Here is a 7500-nt window from a genome sequence, read left to right as displayed (position 1 = left end):
TGTAGGAACAAGCAAAATTTTGTAAATTGGAAAGGAGTCTGTTTTTATAATTTATTTCCATTTCAAAGCTTAAATGTAGATATTTATATGTATGCAGGTTGTCTAGAGGCCAATGTTGTTTCCTGTTAAAACAGCTAAGATGGAAAAAGGACAAGTTTAAAATATATGAAATGGCAGAAGAATTACAGTGGTGAAGTGTAAAAATCTATACTCTGTTACATCTACATAAAGATTGCACTATAGCCCTAAAATCATGTTGGTCTACAACATAATTACAAGGTATTCCTATATTATACAGCAGCTGTTCCTGTACCTTGTTTAAATATATTTAGAAAGAAATGGTGGGGTCTTATATGTGACTGAGGAGTACTTTGTCTTGCATAGGAACTAAAAACTAATGCATTTACAATATGTATATTTTATTCCTTTTTTTTTTTTTTTAAGAAACTTGGCACCTTGGATCTCAAAACAATTTATCTGCACTTAACTTTGACCATTATATACTGACTAAATGTTTGAAGAGCAAAGAGAACATTCTTTTATTTATGAAAAGTCTTTGTCCTTATTTAAAGGTATACAGGTCACAACACTTGCTTTAGTTGCCTATTTTAGGTATTTGCACTTATTTTATGTCTTTATTTTTGGTTTTGAAGGAATGTTTTGGTTTGCTTTTGTTGTAGAGATTTTTATGTAGTTAATTTCGAGCAAGTTATAATGGAGTGCTCTCAACAGAATACTGACAGGTAAATAGAATTGTACACTGTAGTTTTAGTTATTTATAATTCAAACACTCTTCCTCTCCACTCCCGGGTGTGCTGCTACAGATCGTGGCAGAATCGGCTTGCTGCTATGAGAGATGGAAAGAGCGAGCATCATATGCACTGTATGTAAAATTACACGATGTCAGGTTCTCTAGTTAACTTTATGAGATCAACCAGTACTATGCAGGGTGTGGAAAGTGTTCCTAACACTTTAATATCAGAGATGGTAGAGAAGAATTAATTAATGGAGAAATTTAACATGTGATGAGTGGCACAAGGAAGGTAATGGGTTCTTAAACTTTTTTAAAGCATTTCAAAGCTTATACAATCCTTGTTTTTATGAGCTTTTTGATATTGGCTCTGATAGTAATAGGCACAAACATTTTTAGCAGTTTTTAATTCACATCAAAATTTTAAGGGGGGCGGGAATCCTATTATAAGCAAGGGATCAGAAAATGCCCATCATGCCAGGATTACTCCTCACCTAGCAAAATTTAAAGGAGTCAATTGGAATTCTTGGCAGTACTAGATTTAGGTGTGCATTACCAGAATGGATTTAACAGCAACATGTAATGCTGGAGACAACATTTAATTCACAAAAAATGAAATCAGACATTAAGACAGAATGACTATCTAGAATCTGGATGGTATGTTGAAGTAGAAATGGTATCATCAAAGCTACCTATACCAAGTTTAAGCATAGATTTATGGTAAGTAGTCATAATTTGTGTTGGTATTGGTTGGATCGTTTAGTTAACTCCTACTTTGTTGCTTTAGCAGGAAGGTTTTAATCTTTCATATGTCAGGCATCTTATTACTTTTTGAATGTTGTGTGCATTTGCATTTCTTTCAGTTTATAGGTAAATTGTACATGCAGCAGCCAAACTTGCATGAAACCTAAATACATATTACACCATATTTTTGTTCTAAGGTTTGACATAACGTGCAACAAATGCCTTGTTTATCTTAGTTTTTGTTGTACTACAAACTTTTCCTTTATGTAAGAGGATCTCACAATACAGACCGCGTTAATGTCAGAAATAAAGCATCTATGTACCAGGTTACTGTAAGTGTCTTTTGTTTGAAAGCTGTAACACTCAGTCCTCTTAAAGCAACGTGTATGTATGTGTGCCTGTGGAACTGCAAGAGACCTGTGTTTTCTGGCCTGGGCAGAGACAGCAGAGTGGGTTACACAGCAGGATGGAGTCCCTTGGCAGTGCCTGACCTGCTTCAATACAACCTGCATGTAAGCCTACTTGTACCTGATTATCAGTTTATATTTGTCTCTCAAAGCTGTAACACAAAATTTTAGGTATAGAAGACAATTTGAGTGATGAATGCTGATAGTGTAAAGCTCTAGTTACATTCCTTTCATTTGTAGGATAGAGGTATTTTAGTATGTGTGCCTGAGTCTTGGGAGGTAAATGCAAGTGTAAGGTATGCAGTATGATTTTTTTCCCCTCCCCTAAGTAGTTCTCACATACATGTATTAATCTGAGTTAGTGTTAGACTTAAACTCTCTTGATCGAAACATGGGCATTCAATGCAAAATTTCAGTTTCCTTTCCCAGTTTTGTCACAGTATAATTGATAACTAAGGTAATCTGTTGAAGAAGAAGGACAAGAGGGACTAACATGAGCCACTTCTTCAGAAATAGGTCCTGGTAATTTGTATCATCTAGCTTTAAGCTGTATGAGCAAACTCTTGACTGTTCCAGGGGCTTTGGCTGTCATAGCCACTGTATGAGTAACCTGCAGACATGCTTGTGCGTGTTTGCAAGTGAAGTTTTCCATCACTTGGGACAAGTGAGGTGGACTGACTAGAGCTGTTGTTTGTGCTGGCTGCTGATGTCTGAAATGGGAGCAAAGTGTAGGTAGAGGAAAGCAAAGTCTACTGATGTAGCAAGTTCATTTTTCTGAATTGAATTTTCTCAGTGAAACAAAGTAGAGCAGATGGACAGCAAATAAGGCAGGTTTGGCAGGAACTACAATCCCAAGATTTATTATATGAAAACTCAGGAAGTTTTTCTTATGAGTCTGACTTACTTGGAGGAAATGGTCTTTAGGAATTGATTGGTGAGAACTATCCCAGTTCCTACTGCTGTTAATCAGATTTCGCATGAGAATGACTCTACTAGGTTTGCACCAAACTAGAACTATTCCAATGCTGTGAGTGAATCAAGCTTTATGAAATAAGGGTTTTAACACTGAATGTTCATGGACCCACACCAAGGTTGCACCATACCTTGTGTGACCAAGACGCACAATGCCAACAACAAAAATTTTGAAACTGAAATAGATCCTTGCATTTGGTTTTGTAACAATACTCTGGTAAAGGTTCAGTACCTAGACAGAAAATACACTGATGTTTTCTAATGCTAGACCTCATGTAATTTTTTTTCATAAGTTTCCTTGACGTTGGATAAGCTGAAGCTTCACAGGCTTAAATGCTTACTTTCATGAGGAAGCTGTGGATTACTGTTTCTGAGCCAGCAGAGCCAAAAGGTTCATCCCTCTTGAAGCTGCAGCATATTGGTGTGTGTGGCTTCCCCTGGAGATAGCCAGTTTATCCCTTGAGTGGGTTGGATTCTTGCCCTGCAGCTGAAGGGAACAATGGGATCCTTGTAGTTCTGCTAGCATGATGTGTTGGAAGAACAGGTAAGCTTTGGACATTTATATACAATCGTACATTTTTGTATGAAGCAAAAATCCAAATGCTCATACTAGATGACCTTAACAAACTTCAGTAGTGCAGCATCTGTTTGCTTCTGAAGTAGGAGATGTGCAATATGGCATTCTTCAGTTTCAGCTTCTGCTGGTGGTGTGGTTTTCTTTCTTAACTTCATTTTCTCTTCTGCTTCAATGCTGTGTGTGGTTTTTGTGAGGCACAGAACTGAAAGGAGCCTTCTGACAGTGCCCACTCTTGGGCTGTATCACCCCAGTGATGCAGTTGCTATTGCAATGGGAGGTCTGCCTACCTGCTACTATGTATTACAGAAATGTTGGGTTCTAATTTGGGTTTATTTTTAGAGTCCTCTGGATTACTTTACCTGACCTCTGATTTCCTGTGTCATCACATCCTCTGATTACAGAGAGAATGGATGTTAACAGCCTTAGTGCAAGCAAGATGGGAATGGGCTGTGTATTGGCTGGCAGTGGTGGACACGTGTCACTGTCCTGTGTCACTGTCTGAGGGGAAGGGGTGCTTTTCTCTTTTGGGAGGGAGAGTTCTGCATACTCAGCACCTGCTTCCTTGCCCACCATTGACCAGTTACTTGGTCATAGTTACTCCTTGCAAAAGTGATGTTTGCTGGTTGCACAACCATCAGAGCTTCTACCCCTTATAGTGTTGTGCACTCTGCTTCAAAATGGTCTGTTCCATAGGTTGAGGAATATTTGCTCACCTTTCTGAGGGTGTCAGGCTTTTATGCCAGTAGGCATTAAATAAAACAATTTAAAAATTCTGAACAGGACATAGCAGTACAGCAAACAAAGAAAAGTCAGAGAAAAGTGCTTATTGAAGACTGCTTATTTGCAGTGATACAAAGTATCTCAAAAGCCTTTGTAGGAACCGTCTGAACAGCAGGAGCTATGCCTATGTGTTAGGTGGAAAGACAGAGTTTGGAAAAGGACCCATCTTTGTACACAGGAGCGGCTGAATATGTGCTTCCATGTGCTGTAGGGATGAGCAGGCTAGCACTGCTGGCTGGTATCTCGGAGCTGAGGGCTGTGCGGGCGGGCAGCGTCCTTGCTCGCCTGCTTCTCACGCTGGCAGCGAGAGTTTGCGGCACCGCGGGCTCCGAGAGCGCTCGCCCCGCGCTGGGGCTGCGCAGGGGAGGGAGGGAGAGCGTGAGCTGCGCGAATAGCCGGATAAATCAGCCGCCGGCAATTTACAAATGAATGCCACGTTCTCCGCAGCCATACGGAAACGGGGGATCAGCGGTGTCTGGAGGGCCCGTGTCACCAGAAGTAGGCCAGTTTGTGCGTCGTCCTGCGCTGGCAAACGGCCAGGCTTTGTGTGCTCCAGACACCAGATGGGAAGCAATTGTGAGTGTGACAAGCGGGTCATCTGGCAGACACTCTGTGGACCTGCTGCTGCATAATTTTTGGCGGGAAGAGGAGAGTTTTTTCTTTTCTTTCCCCTGCTCCCCCCATTTTTTTCTTTTTTTTTCTTTTTCTTTTTTTTTTCATTTTATTTTCTTTTTGTTGTTGTTGTTAATACAGCATCTCCTTTAGCAAACTTTCAGTGACTGGGTGTGGAGCATCCTGTGTTTCCTGAGCTGATGCTCCTTTTGTGCCTTGTGGTGAGCACTCTGGAGTGCAAGCATTTTCCCCTGGGCCAAGTAAGCGATGGTTATGCTTGTGTTTGTACATTGTGCAGTTTGTAAATACTGGCCTGCAGTGCTGGCACGGGTGTTTTAGCCACTTGGCCAGGCAAGCTGGGGCAGAAGAGTTCCAGTGCAGAACAGGAGAATGGGGGAGCCTGGAAGTTCCTGCAGCATGGACCTAGTTGTCCAACAGCGAGAGAGAAATTTCCAACCTCCCTGTAGGGCCAGGTGGAGGGGGTGGACCTTTTGGCAGCTGGGGCCAACATGGGACCTCATCAGTTTGTCCTTTGACCATAGCCAGTGGCCTGTGAAAGGGGAGTTCTGCGAACACGGACAAATCAGCTTAGCTGGCTCCAGCTGAGTGTGACAATGCAGCCCCTCGGCTAAGAGCCTGTTGCTAATTGCATTGGGCAAATGTGCAAAACACATTACATCTTCCATTGCTTTTGTCTGTCTGGCTGGAGGAAAATGGCAAACATGCCCTGGGTCACCCGAGGTCACCCTTCTGAGGGCGCAGTGGAGGCAGCAAAAGTCCAAGCAGGCACAGGGGCTCCATTGGTCCTGGCCCTGGAGAGGAGAGAGAGCCATGGCTGGCTGGCAGCAGATGCCTCTCCCCACAAAGCTCCTGAGGAGCTTGGTGACAACGTGTGGCATCTGATTCCCTCCCTCAGCAATGGCTCAGGAGCAAACATGGGTGTTAACAAATGTCAGGGGGAGTTTCTCTTCAAGTGAAGTTCTCCCATCTCGTGCATATAGTGAATGGCACTCAGCCATGTGTCCGTAAATAGCTGCAGAATTTGAATCCTCTGGAAATCATGTTCACTAAAACTTTGAGGTTTGGAGCCTCAGTTCAGTTCATGACAGACACTGTCAGCAGTTTTATGGATGGTCCTGTGCAGGGCTGAAAGTTGGAATTAATGATCCTTGTGGGACCCTTTCAACTCAGCATATTCTGTGATTCTGTAATGTTTCCTGCTGGTAAACATTTGCCCAGGAGTCATCAGGGCCTGTGTTTATAACCCAGCATTGTGTTCCTTGCCCTTGGGGAAAGCAGGAGTAAGCGTGCAGGTTTCTCTCTTTTCCAGGTTTAAATGAGCAGGTAACAGCAAGGTAAGAAGAGAAATATTGCCCTGAAGAGATTCAGTGGCTGTAAGCACAATTTCAGGGAAGAAGCACCTGCAGCATCTAATCCTGTTCATCCTTCCCGAGGTTTGGTGCCAGGTTCTGGGATAAGGGAGGTGTGAGCACCCCAGTTCCAGCCCAGCCCCCTGCCCCACAGCAGCTCAGCTCTGCAGGTGGACAGGCACTGGATCTGGCTGTCAGCAGCAGTCCTTGTCTACCTCATCCTTCTACATCCTTTAAACCCTAGTGCTAGACACTGCTTCCATTCATAGCAAAGGCATGGTCTGCAAAGGTGCTTGGAGCCACCTCTGCTAAAACAGTCAAAAATGCAAATAATTAAAAATGTTGGAAAAATTCACCATGATTCTGCAAGGTCTGACTATGGCAGGATGGGAGAAAAAGATAATGCTGATTTAGGTAAAATTTGTAGAGCTAAGCAAGCAAGACCAGCTCAGGTGCTGGCACATTTGTTTGTTTACTGAGTGTTGATATTAGGTGTCATGAAATTTGGAGCTGAATCCTCAGGCACACACCGCTACAGTTCAGGTGGTGGATGGACCAAAGCACTTCTCGTTGTACCCTGGTAACTTTTTTTTTCCTATTAGGCATTATTTTTATTTTTTAAAATTTTATTTCATTTTTAATTTAAAATCAGATAAATCATTTGGGAGGTGTTTTTATGTGTAGTGACTGGGGACAGAATATTTTCAGGCAGAGTTTTTTTTTTAATTTTTTGTCTCACAAGGAGTGTGATGGCAGGATAGAAATGACTACTTTGTAGCATAATACTTATGGACCACAGTTTTTCTTCTGTGCATAACCCAGAACAAAAAGCCTTTCTGGCTCTTTACAGAGCATGAATGAAGCTATTAGCTATTGATTTACTTAAGCAATATGACAGCTGCAAAGCAGGCAGAACACAGATCTTGGAGGGAAGAAAGAACTTCAGACACCTCAATAGATTTACTCTATAGCAGTGACCTTCATTTGCTCCATTAGCTGCTGGACTTGTTTCCTTGCTGTGACCTCATACCCAGCAGCAGCCAGCCAGTGATGGTAAAAAACTCTGGGTTTGAGTGAGAAAGGAGGGGTTTGGTTCTGAAATTCTGGTGAAGGTTTGAAATGAGCAGGAAGGTGAGGGACACAGGCACTGCCCTGACTGTGCTGCTCAGTCTGTCCCTGCAGTGCTTAGGGGCACACAGGTGCTCTGACAGACCTGGCCTGGAGCCTGTGCAGGGGGAAACTCAAAAACATTTAGTTTTTACTTTTAAAGTGGCTTAAATCCACACT

The sequence above is a fragment of the Molothrus aeneus genome, chromosome 1 (genome assembly GCF_037042795.1).
Source record: "Molothrus aeneus isolate 106 chromosome 1, BPBGC_Maene_1.0, whole genome shotgun sequence".
NCBI classification, from domain to species: Eukaryota; Metazoa; Chordata; class Aves; order Passeriformes; family Icteridae; genus Molothrus; species Molothrus aeneus.
Note: the sequence above shows the minus strand (reverse complement) of the source record.